This window comes from Lissotriton helveticus, chromosome 5_1 (genome assembly GCF_964261635.1).
Source record: "Lissotriton helveticus chromosome 5_1, aLisHel1.1, whole genome shotgun sequence".
Lineage (NCBI taxonomy): Eukaryota > Metazoa > Chordata > Amphibia > Caudata > Salamandridae > Lissotriton > Lissotriton helveticus.
In genome coordinates this window covers 794,535,743-794,560,560 of record NC_136065.1, presented here as the reverse complement: position 1 = coordinate 794,560,560, position 24,818 = coordinate 794,535,743, and positions in this window count along the sequence as shown.

The following is a 24,818-nucleotide window of genomic DNA, read 5'->3' as shown; positions in this document are numbered from 1 at the left end:
ACATAAAAAATGCAGGGCGCTTGAAAGCATTGTCGCGACTGGTTGGAAAAGCAACAGACGTACGGGAGCCAGAGAACAGAGTCCGGGTCGATTACATGGGGGAAAAAAAAGCTTCTGGGCGAAACAGAGAGCTGTACCTGTGCAGGGCAAATGGATTACATTAAAATATCACTATCATTCAATCAATTACATTTAGAGAGAGATACATACATGTCCTAATTTGCAAATGCTCCTATTAAGTTTAATTTAGCTACACAACCTCCTTCAGGTATGTTTTGGAAGCAATAACTAAGAAAACAAAACAAGCACAGAAACAGCCAGCCTCTCATGCATACGAAATTCTGAATGAATAAAGTCCAACGCTATTTGTGGAGCTGATAGCTCGGAGTCCGTATTTACCACAGGTAGCAAACTGGGTGATGTCACTGAATCAGGGAATAAACTTAAATTAAACCGGTTCTCTCACACTATGGGATGCAAGTAGTTACTTTTTGTTTTGTGCTGAAACGTTACGGGCCTTGTGGTAACAGTGGGTAGGAGTGAAGAATCCTTTACTAGATAACCAAGTTGGATGTATAGAAAAATACATCAACAGTATATCAGTATTATATACTTTCACATTTAGAACAACAAAACGTACACTGGTGAAAATGGACACTCTAATGTGCATTTGGAGGCCGATACTACAAGTTGCGGGGGAGTGATACTGCTCGGGGATATTTTAGGTTTACTGAGGCTGCATATTCTGAACTCGGTCATCTCAGAACTAGAAACAACAGACCTGACCTGACCGAAGTAGCTTCTGGATCTGAGTGCAGCTGCTGCCCCGGCCCGCTCTACTTCACCGAGCATGAGTGGAGCGGAGCGGCAAATGCTCCCCAAACTATCCTCTCTACTCTAGGACCCTCCCACCCTGAGCCCCCACCACACATACTTCTGCAAAAACAAACCCCTACCATCCAGTTATGTTATGTGTATTTGTAAAGCACACTATCACCAGTGAGGGTTTCCTGGTGCTGAGCAGGTGTGTGTGCCTAGCCCTGGATAGGCTATGCTTGGTTAATTGGAAAATCAAGTCTTCAGCTTCTTGCAGAAATCAAGATGAGAGGAAGAGGCTCTGATGTGAAGCGGGAGGTCTTACATGCTTTAGGAACAATGTAAGAGAATGCCCGTCCTCTTGATTTCGTTTTGTGTATGCATGTGAAATGTGTGACATGGGGCCCTACAGAACAGAGGTATCTGGGTGGTTGGTGGGCGGAGATGTGACTGTTCAGGTAGGTTGGGCCTAAGTTGTGTAATGCTTTCAATGTGTGTGTGTGAGGAGTTTGAATAAGCACATTTGTGTATCGGGGGCAGAGCTCCCTCAGGTGTGGTGTGATGTGAGCTCTGTGTGGAAGGTTGAGCATGAGTCTAGCTGCTGAGTTCCAGGTGATTTGTGGTCTGGCGAGATACTTGGTGAATCCTGTGTACAGCACCGTTTCCTAGCAGCTTGAAAGACTTTGGGTAAAAAAAAAAGATTCATTGTGAGAGCAATATGGGATGACATTATAGGTGAAGTCTCTAGCAGTATTGTAAGGTATCTGTAAGCTAGCGATGGCTAACCACAGGCAGTTCTACAGAATAGATCAAGGTTTGCTGACAGACTCTCAAAAGCCATAAACCATCTTCTTGTTGGTTTCACTCTTGGGAATGCTGGGCTCATTCACCTATCCCATGCCATTATGAGATTTGCGAATTTGTTGTCTGGCCGGACTAGAATTAGTGGCTTACATTCCACTGGTACATTCCACTGCAGACAAGGTGTGAAGGATGCTCAGTGGTAAGTGAGGACAGCACAAAGAGGAAGGGAGGCACCCTGGCACAGTTTGAGTTTGGTTCTGAATGAAAGACAAGGTACACTTGCTGCTGTAGCTGATTAGTGTTGAATGTGGTATTGATGGAGCATGGATTCAAAGAAAAGAAACTTGCTCGAATCAACCTCTGGTTAACATGTACTTACAAGTAGGAATAGCGATTTGAAAGAAAATTAACATACATACGACATTCATACACGGGTAAAAACTTTCTGCTTGCTTAAATGACAAAGAATAATTTGCTGCGTAATTGAAATCCCGCTTGAAAACGAAAAATCACTTTGCGCATGTGTGAACCCGTCCTGCGTAAGTAACCATGTGATTAATCCATGTGAGAGGAAAACTCTCACACATGCCCAAAGAGTTGCTAACTGTAGGTCTCGAAGTACCGCATGTCTGGCATATGCTTGCCTGAATCTTAAAAGAAGTTTTTAGCTGCTAACGCTTTGCTTAACAAAGAAGAAAATAACATGGGATGGAGTAGAAGGGGGAGGTAAACAGTGATAATAACATATTTGAGAAATTAACATCTGTTTATAATTCTCTTGTTAATAGTGAACGTTTTGGGCCTGATGTGCTAAGCCGAAAGAAAAGATAGCGGGTGAAACGTAACGCAAGTTGAGTCTGCGCATTAGAGTCCTGGAATGACCCGCTGACCAGGACATTCATCGTCTGCCAAAACCCAAGGACGAGTGCTTGGGAAACGATCCTCAACTGAAGAAATTATATACAAATTATATCTATCTATTGTGTGAGATGTATGTGAAAATGAAGTGTCATGATAATTGAATAAATTAAGTGGGAAGGGTTTACTAAACAAAGAATTAGTTAAGGATTTTGGGATGACCGCATGAGGTGATGACATTTCCCCTGCCCCAGCCCAATCACAGTTCAGGATTCACAGACATTTGCAACCTTTGAGGGTGGGACATGCAAAATTAAAGGGTATAATTTGAGTGATTTAAGATTAAGAGAGAGCTGAGCTGAGCTGCTGCTACTAAGAGTTGGTGATGCTGAGTGATGAGTAGGCGAGAACTGCTACTGAGAAGAACAGAGTGGGAAGATTCAGTACTGAAAGATAGCCTGATTAGATTGAAAATTTGCGGAAGAATATCGAGGAGGGGGAGAGTGTAAGAGAGGGATGTGCTCCGGTGTGTCAGGTTCTAGAAAAGTGTAGTAAGTATAAACCTAACCTGCACCTGTCCTACAGTCTTTGTCTCCTGACTTTATCGGGGGACCTCCACTAACCCTTCTGGCCAGGAGTTGGGTTTCCCGTTCTACTATTAGGTAAGTAGAATTCTGTCGTGAATTTAAATTTTCATTGCAAAGTATGAGATACTATGTCCTTTTGTCTCTTCATCTATCACTCCCACTGCGTTGAAATTGTTGAATGCATTTGTGTATGTTATTTGATAAATGAATTTTTCTCTCCTATGAAAGTTGATGGAGTTTGCACTGTGAATCTGTACAAATGAGCGTTCATTTTGATTGAATTATTAGATCAATTTACCTGGAGTCTGTGATTATTTTTACTGAAAAGTTATGAGGTAAATTAATGAATTTATTAAGATCACCATCAACTACTCGACTAATGGTCCATTGACCAAAGGAAGAGCGTTGATCTGTGAAGATTAGTCAGGCATAGATTAATTCAGATCAAAGAAAATAAAACTGGACCCCCAGCGAAACAATCAGGAAATCTAAATATGTATATGGGCCCATTGTAAGTGATACATTGATGTATGAAAATTGTATCCTGGTCTTTCACTGGATCAGTATCATTAGCTGCTTAACTGTAGACACAAGGGAGGGTGCACTCAGGACTCCCACAGATTCCCTGGGGCTGGAAATATATCACTCCACAGCAAACAATAGTTTTGAAGAATCTTTCATGTTCTGATCCCTCTCACTTCTATCGCCAAATTCGAATTTCTTCACTACTCTGTGTCCTGCTGCCTTCCCCCAATATTTGGAGTGCTCCTCTGTCCTAATGCTGTACGGACCATTTCATGTTATTCCTAAATGTGCCTACTTCCATAAAGCTCAGACATGCATTGGGCCCCCAACAGCACTTGCTAGCATGTTATGCCACACTCTGATATCCAGTCCAATATAGTCGACCAAATATGTTTCATGCACACACCACTTCATAAATATCCCAACAAATATGCTATTAGAAGCCCACAATAGCATGTCCAACCAAGATATGCCTCACCTAAATATAAAACCTATAATATTTAAAAGAGAGCCCCATGTATATCATTGATCAAAAACCTTAAACAGGACTAACGGTTATTGAGACTTATGCATCCAAAACATAACAACTCATTAGACATGACATTGCTCAGAAACATCTTAATCACTAAGAACAGAATTTCAAAAGACATCACCCATATCCAATTAAGATTATATATGCCATGTAACTTGCCAAACTCCATGTTGTAAACTAGTTTTAACATCCTGGGCAATGGGAAGATGCCAGTGGTAACCAGTAAAGCCTGCCAACTACCTTTTCCCCACACTAAAATCATGCACCACTGCTCATTGAAGTAAACTTTGCCAGCTAAACTAGAGAAAGCGCAGAGCACAACCCCCAACATATCCTCACAGATTGAGTTTGGTCTGTGATGGGCACATTAGAAATTTATGGGCAGCTACTCCGGACAACCAACTAATGCAAGTTAATACTGATGGTAGATGCTGGGCTTAATTTGACCCAGTGGTTGCAAGTGGGGCCCACTAGCACTCAATTTACAGGGCCAATACTTATTTTTCCCCAACTTTGATCCCGATGCAAGAGAGAAATTTAAGAAAACAGGCGGTTTTGCAGCTGTCCTCTACTTTCTGCTCACATTTGGACTAGTAGATGCTGCATTTGACTGTGACAGTGCACTGAAGCCTGCTATCCAGCCCCCAGTGCAAATGCTCTCTCCCTAAAACTGATACATGTGAACTGGCAACCCCAATTGACAAGGACTTTAACCCTCTTATAAATCCTTAGTATATGGTACCAGTGGTACCCTGGGAATGAGTGTTTATGGGGTCACCTGGGCATGAAGCACTCTTTGTGCCATCCTGAGTGACCCAAGTAAATTGATGACAGCAGGTCTGCCATTGCAGAATGGAGGAGCAGTGCAAACTGCTTGAACTTGACTTTGCCCTCACTATGTGCGGCAATTTCAAGGCACTATTTCTAATATATGCCAGTCACCCCTAGAAAAGGCCCCCTGAGCCCAGGAGTCAGGGTGCATTAGAATAGGGGTGAGGACATATCACTGCAAGCTTATATGTCCCTTCAGTGGCCTTAACCAGCAAAGGCTGATAGACGTTTTCAGCCGTCCATAGGATAACATGGGCTGGCACCCAGTCAAACCAGAGCTTGACAGCTCCATTATGCTACCGTCAAAATATTTAAAGTTTGGTATAAAAAACAAGACTCTTGTGTTGAGGATGATGTGACATGCACACAGGTGGCTATCTTAGAGGTTATACACTTGCTTGTCCCAGCCTTTCCAGTGCTCTGGCTGCCAGCCCGCATCTGATGCTGCCAAGAAAGGAATCTAACCCCCTGCCAGAAGGTGTGAACTCTCCCAGAAGTGAGTACAATGACCAGGATAGGAAGGAGGTCACAACTTCCTCCCTGACAGAATGGCTAGTAAAGTGGCACACCAAGGGGATGAGCTTCAAAGCCTTCACTGCCTAGGGTATGCACCCAGGCTGCCTGCCAAAGGAGGACCCAGTCTCCCCCTTGCCCCCTGGCACATTTGCACCCTTGCCGGTGGGAAAATTAGGTATTCAGGAGGTATACACCTCCAGAATGCTAGCCACATCTCTAGGGTTATCTACCTGGTCAGTATAGCTAGGGAAGACTTCGGTCATTTTTAAAAGAGGTAGAATAGAGGGTTATAGTTAGTAAAGGTGACACATACCCCAGGATGTGGTCATCTCAGGGGTGAATTAGACACTAGGGCTAGTAGCCCATACCCTAACGCCCCTAAAACCTGGATTTAAGGGCTACCCATGACACCAGAACCTCAGCTCTGAACTGACTTGCAAAAAATAACACAGGAAGAGACCCTAGTCTGTGACAAGAGGAGCTTCACAAACCAAAGGCGTGATACTCTGCACCTGTGGCATTCCTGGATGGAACTGCATGACTGCAACTTGTCCAGATTCCCCGGACTAGTGGCCCTATTCCCCTGCACACCGCAGGTAAAAACAACATACCAGAACCAAAGAATTGCTGGCCATCGGCCCCTCCAAGGGAACTCCCAAAAGTAGATGGTCCAGTGCATTGTGGGAAACATCGTCCTGGCCTCCAGCAAGTTTCAAGTGCCTACCATTTTACCGTAGAAACCCGTACGTCAAAATAACTTTCTTCTGAATTTACCGCTGCCAAGAGTTGGTTGCCAGTCCGCTCACCACCACCTTTACTTGGCGCTGCACATCAAGGGAACTCTGCAAAACCTTCATCCGACATCAGCAGTAGCTTTGTTATCAACTTTTTTCACCCAGTTCCCAACCAGCACAACGTAAGCGGTAAAACTAGCTCCCATGTGGCTCCTGCTTCAGCACCAAGGACAGCCAAGACAACTCTGCACCTGGGCTTCTCGAGCCAGGTAAAATCAAACTGACTGTCAAGGTTTGGCCCTCAGACCCGTATCACCTTTACCCTCCCTAGGCTCCATGCAACTCGACCTGCAAGTGACCGATTGTCACTAGTGCTTCTTCCCACTGACTGCAATGATAAAGTTTTGCAGCTGTTTTGACCTGATTTAATTTTGCTTCTAAAATCTATAACTCTGGTCATATTTATGAGATTGACTTTGTTTTGGTGTCTAAATGTATTCACAAATCTGTTTTATTATTATAAATTGTGGTTGGATTTCTTTGGAGTCATGTCAATTACTTAACGTCCATGCTGGTACTCTGAAATTCTTAACACATTTTCCTCTAGTAAGCCTGACAGCTCTTTGGCACGTTACAAGGACTAGGCTAATGATTTATTTTTGTGAATCCAAGGACCATCCCTGGGGTTTTGTGAGAGTATTACATGGAGAAGCCTGACCAGCATCACCTCATAATACTCCACCTTCCTAGAAGAAGAGAAATACAAAAGGGGGAAAGAAGGAGGTGAAGAAAAGACAGAAAACAGTAACGAAGGAAGAAAGCATGGTTGAAAAAGAACCTGAGTGAAATTCAGGGAATGTCTGGTGGTGGATTAAAGAAGCATTAGGTGGAATAAAATCTATACAACCTTGGCATCGAATACTTCAACTTTCGATAGCACCGGCCGCTGCATCTAAAGAAACTTTGGGCCACTGCACTTATTTTTTTACAAATTAAACACAGGGCAGATATTGCGCAAAAAAATCATAGTGGGGAATGGACCACTTATAACTACGGTTCCAGGGGTTTTATCTTTCCTAATAAAAAACCCTCATACATGCATGTAGTTGGAAGGCGGTATATCTTGATTCTCCGCCAATTACAATGCGTTGGTGCATTATCATTGGGTCTTTTTTTGTGGTATGCTTACCTCTAGCCTGAGGTAACCACTGGATACGTAGTAGTGTCCAGATATCGTGTCTAGAAGTGCTCAAGAAAAAAGGGAGTGAGTTAAAAATTCTTGCTCATCTCAAAACAAACTGGTTTATTGAAAAGGAGGGATGATTCAAGAATAATAAAAATCAATGGTGTGACCGCCTACATCGAAGAAAACTTCATCCTAGACTCATCCCAATTTGGCTTCCGTAGCAACCACAGCACCGAGACCGCCCAACTGGCCACCACCGATGACATCTGCATGCTGTTAGACCAGGGACACACCGCAGCCCTCATCCTCCTAGACCTCTCTGCAGCCTTCGACACCATCTCACCTCGCATGCTAGCCACCAGACTCCACAACACAGGAATGCAGGGATCCACCCCCAGGCCAGCAGACCATTGGCTATTCAGCTACCAGGCAAGTCTGAGCCCTCCTCTCACACCTGCCCAGGCCCCTTAAGGCCTTGCTGGGTGCACCCCAAATCATTCCCCTCCATCTTGTGAATTGCACCCTACCTGTGCCCCAGATTGCAGTGAGCAGAGTCCAGGAAGTGGTAAGGAGACAGACTAGTGCTGTCTCTTCCCAAAACAAAGGTTGTTTAAAAAAGATTTCCCCTTTCTGTGATTACTGTCTTTGCATGTGGTTGTTACAGTTTAAAATTGCAGTTTTGACCTGCCTGTGATTGCATATTTTATCACCAGTTTTGTATTTTAAACTTGTGGTTTTTCCCTGCCCACGATTTCTTGCATTTAACGTGTTAAATTGTGGGATGTGCAGTCCAACCTCTGTAGTTTGTCCCTCTCATTCCTTGGTGACAAATCTGTTTTCCCTCCAAATTGCTCCTTTGCTTTGTGCTAAGACATGTTTGTTAAAACAGTGCACCCCAGCCAACATTTTGTGTTCACAAGCCAGTGAGGTCAGCCGCCCTGCCCCCCCACCCCCAGCAACAGGGATATTCTACATCAGAGAGTGCTTCTGTGAGCTGTTTAAACTGTATTTACTGGGACCTGTGCACTTCGTTCTTTGGTCAGCAGGGGGAGTAAAGCTCTATTCAAACAGTATGGTTTGTTTTCGAGTTAGTGAAGCCTTTACCTGCAGAAGTCCAAAGTGTGGATTGAGCCTGTCTGTCTCCTAGGCGATTCTGAACAGGAGAAGCAGCTTCCAACTCCCTGGCTAGCAAACCTTGTCTGAGGTCGCTGGGACCTTATATGGTCTGCTAGTGGTTGGCACATGTGTACACTGATTGGTGGTTGAATCTGGTGTTTCTATTGGGTTAGGGCTAATGTCCTCCTTGGTTGGGTATTTGAGGGTTCTTATTGGATTCTGGGTCTGTGATTCAATCATTGTAGGGTTGGGACTAGGGCTAGGGTTAGGATTTCTATTGAAAGTAGGGACTAGGGCTTCCTATGTTATTTGTTGTTGGGAGTAGGGTGGGACTAGGGCTAGGGTTAGACCTTTAATTGGAAGTAGCTATTTAGGGCTTTTGGTGTGATTGGTTGTTGGACTAGTTGTGGGACTAAGAGTAGGGTTAGGCTTTCTATTGGAAGTAGGGACTAGGGCTAACCGTACCATTGGCTGCTTGGACTTGGGTTGGGACTACTGGTAGGGATAAGGCCTTTATTGGATGTAGAGATCAGGGTTTTTGAACTCATTGGGTGATTGGACTAGGGCTAAGATTGGCTGTGAGGTCCTGGTCTCCTATTGGTTCTAGATTTTAGGGCTAGTGTTGTGATTGGATAGTGTTAGGGTGAGGGTTCCCATTGGCTGAAAGGGCCACCTGATTACTAGGGCTATAAAAGGCCAGGATTAGGGCGTCTCAGCCCGGGTGTCGAGGCTAAGAGCGGAGAGGACAAGGGTAGTTGCCTGTTTGAGCCAGTTCGAGACTGGTCGGGACTAGGGCCAGAAATGCTGCCCTTTTTCTCATTTAGCAATACCCAGCCCACACCATCCACTTCCACAAACAGAGCATTGTGCATCTATGTACCTTCCATGTACTTGGATCTGTGTGTCTGTTACTTTTCTCCTGAAAAAGTATATCCAATGCACTACCCTATTTCTCATCCTGTGCCTCTATCAATATATTTAATCTAAATATACTTACTCCCTTTATGTATCTATATACTTTAAATGTACTTATGGATCTATATAGTTATCACTTTCTTCTAATTCAGCATTTCCAATGCACTACCCTATTTCTCAGCCTATACTTCACTCAATATATCTTCTATCCCAACCTACTGACTCATCTCAAACTTCTTTCTACTACTCCTTCCAATGCACTACCCTATCTCTCATCCTATATATCAATATATCCTCTGCATCCACTCTCTCATTTATCTCAAACCCCATACCACTACTAAGATCGCAAAATAACCCTTTCTAGACTCTCTCCTGCTCTACCCCTCCTTGCATCATCTGACACCTCTTTTTACTACACCGATCCCCTAAAAAAAACCTTTCTAAACTCTCCCCTCTGACTCCTCCACTCCAAAATTCCTTTTTACTCATCCAAAAGCCTCTTCCTACTGCTAAGACCTAAAAAAAAAATCCTTCACTCTTTTACCCCTCAACTATCCTTTTCAATCAAAATTAACAGACTAACATGTTCACTTCTCAAATTCCATATTCAACTATACTAATATATTGCCCAAATAACTGAATAACATATCTACTACTGAAATTACTTCATACTTATACTATACTAATTTTCAACACTTATCCTTTATGGGTTCCGGAGCGGTGTGCTACTCACCAGAAAAGCGCTTCAACACCCATCGGGGGTAACACGTGCTATATGAATGCAAATCTTTCTTCCCCTTTTATCCCTATGCTATCCTTCTCACTCCAAGTAACAGACTAATATCCACCACTGAAATTACCTCATATTTCACCATATAAATTCACCACTAATCTTTTATAGGCTTCCTGAATAACGTGTGTCAACAAGCGATAAATAAATACAAACCTTTGTCCTCCTCTATCCTTCTGCTATCATTCCAAATCCAAATAACTGACAAACCTATCCACCACTTAAAATGTACTTGCATGTTTCACTATACTAATTCAACACTAATCCTCGATAGGTCCCGGAGTAGCTTGCTACCCGCCAAAAAAGCGCTTTGACGCCTGGTCAGGGGTAGCGCTATATAAATGCAATTACCATACAATACAATACAACTAAGTATCAGGCCGACATGTTTCAGGCCCACTGCGCCCAGCTGGGTCTTTCGGGCTTTCTTCAGGACCAGGAGGTAAGTACTTACACGATTTGTGCAGTTACTGTCTGTGGTTCTTGTGTTCCACTTAATAGTAGAAAAGGAGGGCCAATTGCGCCTATAATTGGGAAGAGACACAAAAAGACAAAGACAAATACACCAAACTTCCACTTGTACTTTCAGAAGTTCTCGCTATATTTTAGCTTCCTTTAATCGAGGGTGCTATTATTCCTCTTGGTAATGAGACATCACATGATAAAATCAAACTTTGGATGGTGCACCGAGGATTTCACTAAAACTACAATAAATGTGGCATTCAACCCTTAGAGATTCTGGATTTCTTTTTATTTCAAAGGTATCATCTTTTACTCCTAAACAGCGATTTTAATGCTTTGCGTAATTTAAAGATAGTTATACTCGTCAAAGCAAGCCGCGTTCTATTTGCGGAATTAGTCGCTATTGGAAACCGCATATTCATTTTACTAAGTTAAAAAATGTGGCGTCTTTTATCGCGGTAGCGTTTTGCAGGCAGGTACTAGAACGTCGCTGTTAGTTTAAGTGCCTACGGACATTGGTGTGGTTATTTGTGTTTTGTAACAAAATCCTAATTGGACTCCCTCTATTATTTCACGCTCACTCTGTTATGTGCACAAGGCTAATCGTGACTCTTCTATTTGTTACAATAAAGTTTTTACAAAAAAGCGGTGTCGATATGCAGAGTTTTACGCGTGTATTATTACCTCTCATACAGAGCTTATGTGCTTCATCGGGGTGCTCGAGATATTTTCTCCAGTCTAAGTTAGGCGAAACAGATATGCATTAGTACCTAAACTTACTTGGTTTATGTGTGGCAGCGCGTCCCCCTTACCGGCACGTTGCAAATTGTGTTCTTGCACTGACTATGCCCCGGGAAGACAGGGGATTCAAGATCCATCGTTCTTTTTTAATGCAGCTACCATAGCGGTAGAGAGAGGACTATGATGTTTTGTGAATGTCATGGAAAACAGACTAATAACCTCGTATTTATCGTGGGGCCTCATATTCAATATGGCACGGATTTGAATCATGAATATAAATTAAAGTTATTCATATATTATTCTTAGCGCTAATTAGGCAAGCTTGGAGGCAGTTTTTAGAGCGACAATTCTCAACTATTCAGGTGGAAAACAAACTAATAACCTCGTGTTTGTCGAAGTGCCTCGTGTTTAATATGGAACACAAATTTAAATCTTAAATATTAAATTTAAAGTGTATTCATATGTCAATATTGTTATTAGAGCTGTTTAGGCACAATAGGCAAATTTAGAGCGAAATTTCACAACAATTCAGGTGGTCATGGAATGGGAACTATTTTCTTTACTTTGTGTGGATGTTTCATACTTATATTTAGTGCTAGATATGTGTCATTAATTTCATGTTTATATACGACATAAATACCACTCAGTTTTTACTTCAGATGTGTCCGGATATATATTGTTATTTAAGTATACCTAGAATAAGACCTGAACCCATCAGGTTTTACTAAATATTTCATTCAGTATAGTTGGTGCCATGGAACATCGTCATTGAGTCCAGAGACATTCGTTTGCAGACAATCCACCCATCTTTGTTCTTTCTCAAATAGGATTCGTTCTTCATTATCATTTTTGATTGGTAACATTTCTAAACTGTCCATCTAATGTCATCAACTGTGTGTTTTTGTTCCAGGAAATGTTTACTCATCTTGGTGGTTATTTTCCTGGTCTTAATATTGCTCCTATGTTCTCCAATCCTTACTTAAACTTTCCTACAAGTCATGCCAATATATAATTCATCTCACAAAGGCACATGATCATATATATGAAATGAGTAGAATTACAATAAGTGTGTTGTCGTTGGGCCCAGATTAGACTAGCAGACAAGTTTAGAGTCTTTGTCGCTGATATAAATTTACATATCGAGCATGTTCCACATGGATAGGGCCCTGTGATAGGCATCATATTCCAATTCATTGTGATGTTGTCAGTTTTCTGTTTTAGTTGTGGTCTGGTATGGACTAACATGTCTTTTAGGTTTCTAGTTCTCCTGTTCGCAAATCTGGGTTTAGGCCAATTCAGTTCTCCTGAATTGATGATTTTCCAGTTTTTGTTTACTATTTTCTTCATGGCGTTAATATTTCTCATTTAATAATAAAGCCCTTTCAAATGTCCAGCTATTTTGATCTTGTTGAATATTGTCGATATCGATGTTTAAAATGAATGGATTGTGGTCTGATAGGACCCTGGGTAACTTCTTTATATGACACTATGGGGCCCATTACGATCGCGGACGGACGGCCTGAGTAGGAGGGAACATCCGCATGTGCTGCGGCGTTCCCTCATGTGCAGGGTGGCGGTCACATCCTCTATTTTTAACATTGCGGCGGGTGCTGCTTCAAGCAGCACCCGCTGCAATGTTAAAAATGAAAGCTGTGCATTTGCGTGCACAAAGCGGCAGGCACCGCGCGGTGCCTGCCGCTCTGTGCACGCAAATGCAGGGGGGTACCATAGGTACCCCCCATGTGAACCCCCCACCCCCCCTTCACCCCTGGGGGCCCGCAACGGGCCCCCAAACAAAAAGCCGTATGCCTTTGCAGGGTGCTTATATTGCCAACAGTCGGTTAGCCCCTGTGTGTTACACAGCGCCTGAAATGCTCTAAAGACCTTGGGTTTCCTGCCCTGGTATTCCACGTTGGGGCTCGAGGACCTGTCTGAGGGTAGGTTTAGATTAAAGTCCCCACACATGACTATTGGCAGTGGCCAGTGTGTTAACTCATTAGTGACATATTCTAGCAGATCTGGATCATCTGTGACGCATCCATACATGGAGCAGATAGTTGGTCTCTTTCCAGGCCCGTAATTGCATTCTGCTATCGCCCATCTCCCGAGTTTGTCAGCTGCAGATCGAGTAAACTGGAACCCTCTATGTGTTGCCAAGAAAGCCACCCCACGTGTCTTAGTTGCTGATGTTGTAGCTGTGATCAATTTATACCCTAGTGTTTGCAATAGATGGTGTTGCGACCCTTCCACATGAGTCTCTTGAAGACAGATGATGCTGGCCCCAGTTGACCTAAGGCCTATTGCGACATTTTGTCTTTTTCGTAGGTCATTTAATCCACAGATATTGACGGAGAGAATTTTTAAATTTTGTCATGAGTATTTTTTGTTTTTTCCCCTTGCTTTTGTGTTGTATCTGTTGTAGCGTGGCTGAAGTGTTCCTCCTGCTTATGATTGGTGCTATTTTATTTCCTGTGTGCCGGATTGTCCACCCCCCCTCTACCCCCCCTACTCTCGCTCTCCTCCCCTCCCACCCCAGCCCTCCCTGAGAACACCCTCCCCCCCTCCCCCCACCATTACTAGGGCACCCAGGTGTAGGCGTCTGAGTGGTCAGTTCTCCTCAGCTTGCTCGGTGGCTTGGCTATGAGTAAATAAAAGTGAAGTGGATAGGATGAAGCTGGTGGGTAGAATGTGAAACTGAACTCTTTTAGTTTTTTTCCCTATACTTTTCTGTTTAACTTTTCGCTATAAACATTTTTTTTTTAAAGTATAGGACATTATCATTTCCCCATCCCTCCTCCCTACCACCTTTTCGATTGTGCCCCTTAGTCCATTGACTGTCTAGTGATATGGTCCATTTGGTCTACGATTCCCTCTGTTACATTTTAATGTTTGTTACTGCTTTCCCCGTGCTTCGTTTTTCTGTCTCTGAGAGTTCTTTTAGGTAGGCTTCCGCCTGGATTTCATTTGTAAAGTTTTTGGTTGCTCCCTTGTAGATGACTCTTAGGCGTGCTGGGTATTGCAGATACACAGTCGCTCCAATTTCCTCAGATGGAGTGAAGAGTTGCCGCATCTTCCACCGGCGTTCCACCGTTGCATGTGCAAAATCTGGGCGTGCGAAAAAAGTGAATCCTTTGTATTCACTTTTGTTTGTCGGTCTGGCAATGTCATAAATAGCCTCTCGTAGGAGAAAGTTCCCGAAATAAACAAATTTAGCCCTTGGGTATTGATTTACCTTGTGAGCGTGTTTGGGGAGCGTTATGGGGAAGCGATGAGCGCGTTGGATTTCTCTATCCATTTCCCAGGATTGGAGTTCGAGAAGGGCAGATTTTAAGAGGTTGGATATGAAGCCCTTTGGGTCGTTGCCCTCTGCGCCTTCTGGGAGTCCAAGAATAGGTAGGTTGTTTCTTCTGCCTCTATTTTCTAGGTTTTCAACTTTTGCCATTAGATCTTTGATGATACCCGCCTGCTCCTTTCCCCGAGTTTGGAGGTTGGTGACATCAGACTCGAGGTTTTCTGTGCGTGTTTCAACCGAGACCATTCTGTCTGCGATCTCTGAGCAGGTGTTGCCTACTTTTTGGATAGCGCCTTGCAATTTTTGTATTGCTGCGTGGTTCATCTGGCTGTCCGTTTTAACATCTGTGTGGACATTTTTGATGGAGTTGAGTACTTCGCTCAATGATGGCTCTGTAGACATTCCCGGATTACCACTATCTCTATATGGATTTTTGGCTCCCCCTTCGGTAAACCCTTTATTCTGCTGTTTACATTCTAGTTCACCTGTTGGTTTCGGGGTTGAGCTTTTCCGTATATGCTTAGTTCTTTCTTTTACCTGCTCCGTGTTGCTCCCCGGCTCCGTGGTTTCATCATATGTTGGTTTGTGGGATCTTCTATGCTTTGTCCTCTTTTTTTCCACTCTTTTCTTTGGGGTTGTGTCTTGTCCTGGTTTGTTTACTTCCTTTATGCCTGTATGGTCAGACACCTCCAAAGTTGTTACATCGGGTTTTTGATCATCGCTTGTTTCACTTGTCCCAGCTGTCTCGCTGGAAATTGAGACTCCGGTTTCATAGATGACTGAGTCTGATTCCTCAAAGGATTCTTCATTCTCTGATTGTGGCATTTTCCCGATGGAGGAGGTTTGTGCCATGGAAGAGAGATGGTCGAATTCCTGAGTATCCATTGTGCAGGCACTTTCTTTTCCCGGGAGCTGTTTTCGTTGAGCCGGGTCTGAAGTTGTTTTTACCCCGATGCTGGGTTGCTCTGTGCTTGTGCATGCATTCGTGCTGGTTCCATTTATTTGGCCATTTTGCCTCCTTTGTGCATCGGTTATTATCTGATGTTGTTTCCCGTTTTTAGCGATGTTGTTCGACCCTTCCTTGGGCAGCGGGCTAAATAAATTAGAGATCCTCAGCTGAGACTCTACAGATTGGCCAGTTGTTTTGGCAGCTGCCTTCAAGCCTTTTTGGCCATTAACTCCAATTTCTCATTATTGTAAGCTTCAACGTTATCTTCGGTATCATTATACTTCACATGCTCGCTTGCCTTCTCCTTCTTCTTCTTTTTCGCCTTCTCTTTGTCTTTCTCCTTTTCAACATTCTTATCCGTGTTTTTATTTTTATCTTTACTTTTGGGTCTCTCGTTGCCCTCATTTTCAGTGTTGTCTTCTTTGTCTTCTGTGGCCTTTGACCCTCTAGTTTCGGGTCGTCCATGCATGTTATTTGTTTTCTGCGAGGTATGTGCTGTTTGTTGTTTCGACGTGTTTTTGTTGCTCTGCACTTCTAGGGTGTTTTTAGTTGCTGGTACTTCATCTTGGGTTGCTTGAGCCTCTGGGGTTACTTGCATCTCTTTCTGGGCGCAGTTTTGATCCATTATTTGTTCACACAGTCTCTGGTTACCTGCCATCTCCTGCGTCTGGGCCGTTGCCGCTGCCGCTGCCCGTGCTGGTTTTAGATTAGTGATTGCCGCAGTTGTAGTTAAGTATACTGGTCGAATGAGCTCGGCTCCGTTTTCCCCCTTGCCCTTATGGTAGTCCTTGTTGCTACCTGGTCTCTTTTGACCGTTGTTTTGAGAGGGTTTATTGTGGTTTTGACCTCTTCTTTGAACTTCCACAGATAGATTTTAGGGCATGAGTATTTGACGGAAGAGCTTGCCTTAATTATATATACCTTTGTTGAGATATTGATATTGACTCCCGCACCCCCTGTCTGAGACTCTGCAGGTGCCCCCAGCTTCACAGCTTCAGTGATCCTTAGCAAACCTCAGTACAATATTATTATTATTGTTTTTGTTCTTGTACTTTGAGTGTGCTTTAAATGTGCTTTGAATGCTTGGATTTTGCTGCTGCTTATTTGTTTTCTACTTTCTACTTTCTGCTTTCTGTTTTTTTCTGGGTTTGTTTCCCCTCCCCCGCTCTCGTAGCCTCTCGTAGCCTCTCTGCCGATTATTGCAGCGCTGGCGGCAGCACAATGGCAGCGGCAGTGGTTGACGGTGATGGCAGTGAATGGCGGTGGTGAGAGGCAGTTTAAGATGGCTGGATCGAGTGGGTGCGTGGGTGATAGACGGAGCAGGTAGGTAGAGCGAATGAAGCACGGTCAGATTAACGCTCACAGGGTGCACAGCAGCCGGCAGCTTTATGTTGCTTACATTACATTACTCACATTACGGTGATGCTCTGATCGGCTCAGGTCAGCTCAGTGTGATGTAACCAGCAGATATCATCATCGACACTCCGATGCAAGTTTTCAGGCTAAAAGCCCCTGAGGCTCCTAGAATCCGTAAAATTGAATAAATGAATGCCAGCATGCACAAAAGCACAAGCACAAGCAAAGCACAACGCTGGTGTTATCTTCACAGGAAACAACGGCTGGCACCGGACCCGTTAGTCCATTAGACTTTGTCCACCTTGGGCCTTCTCAAAATTATTGGTTTACTCGGAGACAGATACTGAAAACGGCAGACCAGTAGGTTATTTTTATCGGCAGGCTCTATTCATTGTGAAGGCTCGGGCTCCGGCTGCTCATCGGTATACTGGGGCATAATGCATTTTTTAGCTTAGGACTCACGGAGCGAGGCTAGATGCGACCGCTCACACCGACGCCATATTGCCTCTGGAACCGGACACTACTATTCCCACTCCAATGAGTGCAACAGTAGGGAAAGTGCTTGGTAGCGGAGAGGTAAAAATTATTATTTTCACTCCAGTGAGTACAACAGTAGGGAAAGTGCTGCATAGCAAAGAGGTAAAAATTATTAGTCCTACTCCAATGAGTGCAACAGTAGGGAAAGTGCTGGATAGCGAAGGGGTAAAAATTACTATTCCCACTTCAATGACTGCAACAGTAGGGAAAATGCTGGATAGCAGAGGGGAAAAATTACTATTCCCAACCCAGTGAGTGCAACAGTAGGAAAAGTGTTGGATAGCAGAGAAACACAAATTGCTAATAACATTTAAACAATTGAAAAAAATAAAAAATCTTAAAAATAAATAAGCAATATTTTAAAAATATACGATTAAATATATTAAACTTATGATGACTCAGAGGACTGTGCCTCTATATTTACAACCAATAGCATTCAAAAAGTATTAAGCAAAATAGGATCTTCAGGTGCACCTGGTACAAATGACCTCCCGGCCCAATTGTTCAAAGAAGACTTGTCATTGCGGTCCGCAATACTTTCCTCACTGTTTACAACCTGCACTAAACTCCATCAAGTGCTCGACAGGTGGAGAAGTTCAATATTGCACCAAATTTCTAAAAAGGGCAACAGACAGAATTCCTGTAATTATCGGCTGCAGCCTTACTGGACATCGAGGTTAAGATCTACGCAGCCGCACTCTTAAAAGATCTAGAGGCTTGGGCAACAGCAAACGTAATAATTCCTTTCTGCCAAACTGGCTTTAGACCCAATTCCTCCACACTGGATAACATAATCACCTTATCCTATCTTGTCCACCAGGCAAAACACTAGAAGACATCAGCGCTCTACGCATGCTTCGTTGACTATTTATCTGCTTTCGATCTGGTGGACAGAGATATCTTATGGAGAAAATTGCAGACGTGGGGTATTCCCAGCGGCCTCCTCAAGGCCATCATATCGCTATACACAACTACCTGGGTGAGGGTCAAGTTGTCAGACACCACATTAACCAAGAAGATTAATACCAAAAAAGGGCTAAAGCAAGGGTGTGTCCTTGCTCCAATGTTGTTTAACCTATATACAGCGGATATGTCCCGGGCTCTTATCAACGCTAATCTACTCTTCCCAACAATCGGCAATTCAAAGATCACAATATTGCAATACGCAGATGACATCATCCTCCTTGACAACTCAAAAATAGGACTGCAGAGAGCATTACATTCCCTTCACATATACAATAGCGTAAACAAGATTAAAGTAAATGAAGCCAAAACAAAGGGACTATCTTTTGGAAGGACGCTACAAAAAATAAATAACAACTGGTCCCTGGGTCCTTCAAAAATCTCTGGAGCCAAATCTTATAACTATCTGGGCACATAGTTGTCTGCAAACGACGCATCTACAATACACAAGCGTCACTTAAAAAACAAGGCAGCATTAATAACTACAAGACTTTGTCAACTATATAGAACCCTTGAAAGCCCCTCCTCAGCGCCAATTAGAAAGGTGCTCAGGGCAGTATTACCATCCTCAATTACCTACGGCAGTGAGGCCTTTCCAGGTCAACTCACCAAAACCATCGAAAAATGACATCTAAAAATATATAGCACGAGTGTTTAAACTGCCCTATTACAGCAGGGGACCCTAGGTGAGACTTGAATGTGTCCTGGAGGGCATTGTATGGTCTAGTATGGGGTCTTTTATAAAGTACTACCATAGATGCATCACGGCAATGCCGGGTACCCTGAAATTCACTTTCCAAGACATTTTCAAAAACAGCAGTAGAAACATTACAAATCGACCTCACCACTCTAAACATTTCTTCACTTACGTCCACTGCAGTAAAAAGTATAATGAAAAAACAGACTAAACTACTTTCCAAGACCACAGACCTGCTTAAAATGTATTCTACATCGCCATTAAGGGCCCTGGCAGCGTCATACAACAATGACAGCCAAGTTGGACTTAGGGCACAACCTTACCTTAACTGCACAATAGGGAAAGCTTGCCGGACTAAAATCTTGCCAGTAAGGATGCTGGCATTACAAATCAAAGACTTTAATCCTAACTGTCCGCTGCTTTCTAAAGTAGTCAAGTGTATACTCTGTGGCTACAAACCAGAAACTCTTTTACATCTACTGTGCAGCTGTCCGACATTACTCGACTGCCGCCAGACCTTATTAAAGCCACTCTTCCTAATTCATGGTACTGGATTTTAAGCACCATGGTCTCCCTCGAATTGGCAAGACTAGGCACATTTTTCAAAGCAGTGCAGGACTTCCTTAAAAAACTCCTAACAAAGCACTGAGATGATCATGAACCGTTAACTCTTAGCTCTTAGATCACAGACATTGATGCCCAGTAGAGTTTGACCACGCTGTAATTGAGTTCTCTTTTTAGTTGAAACTTTCAATCCATTTTATGGTGGATTCTTAACTCATTTTTATTTGTTATTTCCATAACAGATAAGGGAAAGGGAAGAAGATAGAGAGAAAGCCTGTACACCAAGAGCTTTCTTTTTCGGGCATAACAAGCCATCTACACTACACAGTCTTGTAAGGAACTATTATTCTCTTCTGCCTTTGCATAATCATGTTTCTTCTTTTTACATGTTTTCTTTTGTCATGGTTTTATGTAATCTACAGAATAAACTTCGTACTGACTTGACTATATTAAACATATATAAAGAACACATAATACAATGTTAATTTCATATAATAAAAAGGTAGCAATATTATATAAAATAAATTAATAAATACATTTGTAACCAATATTTATTTAACAGGTGCAAATATTAACAAACAAACAAATTATTTAAAACATAAATGTATTTATTTTACTTCCTACCCTTTAACACCACACCAATAAAAAAAGTCTTCTACGCTTTTATTTAAATTTATTTTCATAGTTAACATAATTAATAATGAATTAAAAAAATATTATAAAGATAATAAACATTTATTGAGTACACATTCTTCAACACTATAATATCCACAACACAGACCTAAAATGTATCACACAATTACCATAATTAATTACTAATTCATTAATTTAAATGAATTAACAACTAATTATTAAATAATGAATAATACATTAATTTACACATTCAACACTATAACATCACAATGAAACAAATATTAATAAATTAAAATGATTAAATACATTTTATATAATTAAATTAGCTCCAATCCTATTCCCCTATAAAGCCACAACCCGCTACGGTACTAAAAACGCAAAATTAAAATAATTTCTGTTTTAACTACTAACATTTTAACACATAGAAGAAAAATACAAACAATTCTTATACAAAAAAAACATCACACACATATAAAGTATATACTAAAAAACATACCATTAATAAAAAATCAATATTTTTAACAACTATATTTTTGCAAACAATATTAAACACTTCGATATTTTTTAAATCGATAATACATACCTAGAACCGATATTCTTGACCACTTTAGTTTGTCTGCCGATATTCCTGACCCAGGATATTTTTGCCCAGATATTTGTGCAATTCGATATTTTCTAGTCGATATTCTGTCCCTGCACCTTCAGACATGTCTCCTCAAGTGGAGAAAGCCCTAAATGTTGTGGTACCCTTTTCAGCCAAAAATATAGCCAAAATCAATCTGGCTAACATAGGAGAAGATTTGTTTTTTAAAGTGACAAATGAGGTGAGGACATTCTTAACAGTAGTCTTTACTACTCATTGTTCATGGATCTAGAAACAGAAAAGAACTCCCCCTGAAGGAGAATAATGTCCTGCAGAAACACCTGCAGCCCTGTCATTTGAGACTCTTTCAAAATGGAGATTAACTGGGTCAGATTTGTAACGATAGGGAGTCATTGTCAGTGTCTGTTTGGAACAATAGCAGAATTAGATTAACATCCCATGTTGAGGAATAACAGAGTTTGGAGGGTGGAATGTCTGATATTCATCAGCAAGTTATATACTAAAAGATGTTCCTCTTTGATTCTGTCCTCCTAAAGCTCAGAGTCAGCAGAATAGCTGATTCACAGCCATTAATATCCTTGACAGAAGTGCATTGAGATGCTATTGAGGCAAGGAAATTCAGAACCGAAGTGATATTTGCTAAAATGAGAGTGAGTCCATTTATTTTCCCCAAAAAACCAGGAGGGTCATTAGGATGGCGGGCGGTCGGGGATTGGGACCGCCTGCCATAAGGACGGGGGTCGCGTGTGGGCAATTAGGATGCGCCCGCCACAGTGGCGGGCGCATCCTGCATTCCTGGCATTGTGGTGGGCGGTGCACTCAGCACCGCCCGCCACAATACCAGGAAGCCATGTTGTGCACTCCCATGCACAACATGGCAGGCACCGCGTAGTGCCTGCCATGTTGTGCATGGAACTGCTGGGGGGTACCATAGGTACCCTCCATGTGCCACCCCCCAACATCCTGGGGGCCCGCAACGGGCACCCAAACACAAACACCACATGCCTTTCCGTGGCAGCAACGCCGCCACGGAACGGCATCCTCCCGCCTGCATTATGATATGGATGGTGCTGTCTAGCAGACACCGCCACCATATGAAACCCTTTTCCGCCCGGTCAACTCATTGACCGGGCAGAAAAGCGGCGGACCATCCTTCCGTCCGCCGCATTCCCCCAGGCATGGATGTAGGGTGGTTCGCGACCGTCATGCGGGCGGTGGTGATCCAAGTCTTGAATGCACCCACGGCCAATGATTATTTTATGAGGCTAGAAGTTTAAAGGTAAAGGGCCTGTTAGTAACCAAGAAAGCTTTAAAGCCACCAACCATAGATTAGCAGACACCATCTGATTCTGACCGTGGGGATTTTAGAGGGGAGAGGGTAAAATGGAAGCAATGCAGAAATATCTGTGTCCATTTAGATGAGAGATTTGAACCAGACTTGTGCAATCCAGAGTAGGGCAATTAAAAAACATGGCCTTCTGTCCAAGATTCTGAGACAAGCTTCTGGAAATCATGACAAAAGGAGGAAAAACGTAAATGTGGCCCTCTTGCAAGAGTATGACTGTGATAAGAGGATACTGTAAATGTGGGACAGTTGCAAGTTCAAACATGAGACAAAGATCTATTGGCAACAGGCCCCAGTGATGATTCAATGTTTGGAAAATTACTTGATGAAGTCTACTGCCATGAAGACACCTCGAATGCAAACCTGCAACCATGTGAATTCCAGGAAGAAATACTGGCCTAACTGAATTCTTTCATGGGTCAGAATCCCCAAAATGCCTTTTCCAACCCTATCATGGGTTTAGAATTGGTAGCCCCCATATAATATATGTATTGGACTGTGGAAATGTTGTCCATCCAGAGACGTATAGGGATATGTACCTTGTCCTTGGGGAAATGCAAGGTAGCACACAAAAGGTCCATACAATTGATTTGCTTTACAGATTCCGTTACAGATAATGTCCCACCAGTTGAGTAATGAACACTTCAAGGACCTTGTCAGAACCCTGTTCAGAGGGCCATGGAACAAGCAGGAATTACTGAGCCCAACTGTGATAGTTGAGGCCTTTTACTCCTGATGTCCCTGCGCCTGCAGCACTGTGGGCACTATGCGACTGGGCCAAGTACCACTTGAGCAGTCAAAGGATTCTCGACGAGGCTTTTGGTGTAAGGTGAGCAAAGACTCACAACTGAAAATGCATCCAGCAACCCCAATAAATGATTGTCCAGTCAAGCACTTGCTTTTATGTAAAATGGATGTTTATCTTTGACTTTGAAATTGATAAATCTGTGTTCGGTATATAGAATTATAACCATGAAAGATGAAATATCATGTATAAAAAAATCACATAAAACATTGAAAATGAAAACAGCACATTATTAGTTGTCAATTCACAGCAAAAACATTTCATGTGCCAATGTCATAAAATCCATAAAAATTCTGCATGGGGCGGATGTTTTATCTATTAACGCAAAGTACAATACAACACACTGCAAACACTATATGCAACTTTATTGAGGTAAGCCCACTACCATTACCCAGGTCAGCTTTCCAGTCCCACTTCCCCATTTATGGATGATGGTTCTTTCCCATTCACATGTGGCAACACTCAAGCTAGGCCCGCTAATGTGTTCAAGTCTCAGAAGTTCTATGGGATCTCTTTGGCAAGATCCGAGAGTCAGTGAACGACATTAAGTCAGAGCAAGTTTCTCCAGGGCCCAACGGCGTATTTGTCAGTCATGCCCGCTCTTGTGGAGTGGACGTACAGAGTAGCAGAGGGCCCCTCTGCCACCTGGTGGTGTCCAGATGGTGTGAAGCTGTGGTCGCTGTGGCCGCCATCCTTGGGGCTCCTTGGATGCAGAAGATCTCTCCTTGGGACCAGGAGCAGGACTCCGATGCTTCAGATGGGGAAGATGAAGTGGTTACTCTCACTCTTCATGTGTGACAGCCCATGGTATATTCTCCACAGCATGTGAGGGCAGGGCAACAGTCTTCTTCCTCCTTCACAACCCCTTCCTCCTGACACAAAGGTAGGGTCACTTCAGTACATACAGAGTGACAGCCCTTTCCCTTCACTGCGGACCCCACCTGGCATACAGGGGTTGCAGGGAGCAAGTACAAGGTGACAGCCCCATTCCGGTTACTGCATTTTATGGGACAAAGACCCTCAATCTCTCACAGTGCAGCACCAAGGGCAGTAGCCATCATTCTTCACAATGGCCCCAACCCGCGAAGGAGGTTACAGACTTTGTCACATGAGCTGGAAGCCCAATCGGTGCAGTGGTCTAGGTGGACCAGAATCTGAAACTCTGCTCCAGGGATCCACGAAACAGGGTCCCCTCTGGAGCTTACTCTCTCCAAGCTATCTTCTTCACCTCCCAGGACCCACCGGTCTTGGGTCAAGTGGAAGCTTGTGCTACAGGCTCCAGGCAAGTGTTATTCATCTTCCTGGGTGTCTTTCACCGAGTCACCCAACATGGGAGACTGCCAGGCTCGTAGTCCATAGTCCTGGTAACAACAGGTAGAACTCATGCTGAGCTGCGCCACGCTGATTTACCGCTTCAGGTTGATGCCTTAGGAGTTTCAATCTCCCCTTTTTATAATCTATTTCCAAACACTCTTGTAATTTAGTGTTTCTGTATTTGAAGTTTGCGTTCTGGGAGCTGCGCACTTTGAAGTGTCTACTCCTTTGTTGTGCACTTTCTCCAGAGAGTAGTATTTCACACTAGGGCATTCTTCAATCTTGATAGTCCCAAACATAGACCAAGGGAGTGACTAGAGGTTCACATCTGGATGTCAGCCTCAGT